The 517-nt window shown below is 45.3% G+C and overlaps 1 pseudogene; it reads right to left on the bottom strand.

Annotated features, from left to right (window-relative positions):
- The window catches only part of LOC119339198, a 21,691-nt pseudogene that overhangs the window by 17,998 nt on the left and 3,176 nt on the right, over positions 1-517 (bottom strand).

The following is a 517-nucleotide window of genomic DNA, read 5'->3' on the forward strand; positions in this document are numbered from 1 at the left end:
AAAATAATGATGACCCTCAGGAGCGCGACTCCCAAGGGAAAAGAAAAGGCTAGGTGGCAAATGGTAAAACCAATGTTGGGCATTGCTGGAGAAGCTTTACTTAAGGCGAACTGTCAAGGGGTTCCCATTATAGCCCAACCGCGTAAGGGACGCAAAATCCGGAAACATAACACCGATATGACGGAAACTAGGGCGGCAAGAGTGGAACAAAACACCAGGCATAAGGCCGAGCCTTCCACCCTTTACCAAGTATATAGATGCATTAATTAAGTAAGATATATTGTGATATCCCAACAAGTAAACATGTTCCAACAAGGAACAACATCTCCATGTTCCAACAAGGAACAAACTTCGATCTTCACCTGCAACTAACAACGCTATAAGAGGGGCTGAGCAAAGCGGTAACATAGCCAATCAACGGTTTGCTAGGACATGGTGGGTTAGAAGTTTGACATGGCAATTTGGGAGGCTGACAAGCAAATGGTAGGCATCGTAGCATTGGCATAGCAAAAGAGCG

The sequence above is a fragment of the Triticum dicoccoides genome, chromosome 7B (genome assembly GCF_002162155.2).
Source record: "Triticum dicoccoides isolate Atlit2015 ecotype Zavitan chromosome 7B, WEW_v2.0, whole genome shotgun sequence".
NCBI lineage: Eukaryota > Viridiplantae > Streptophyta > Magnoliopsida > Poales > Poaceae > Triticum > Triticum dicoccoides.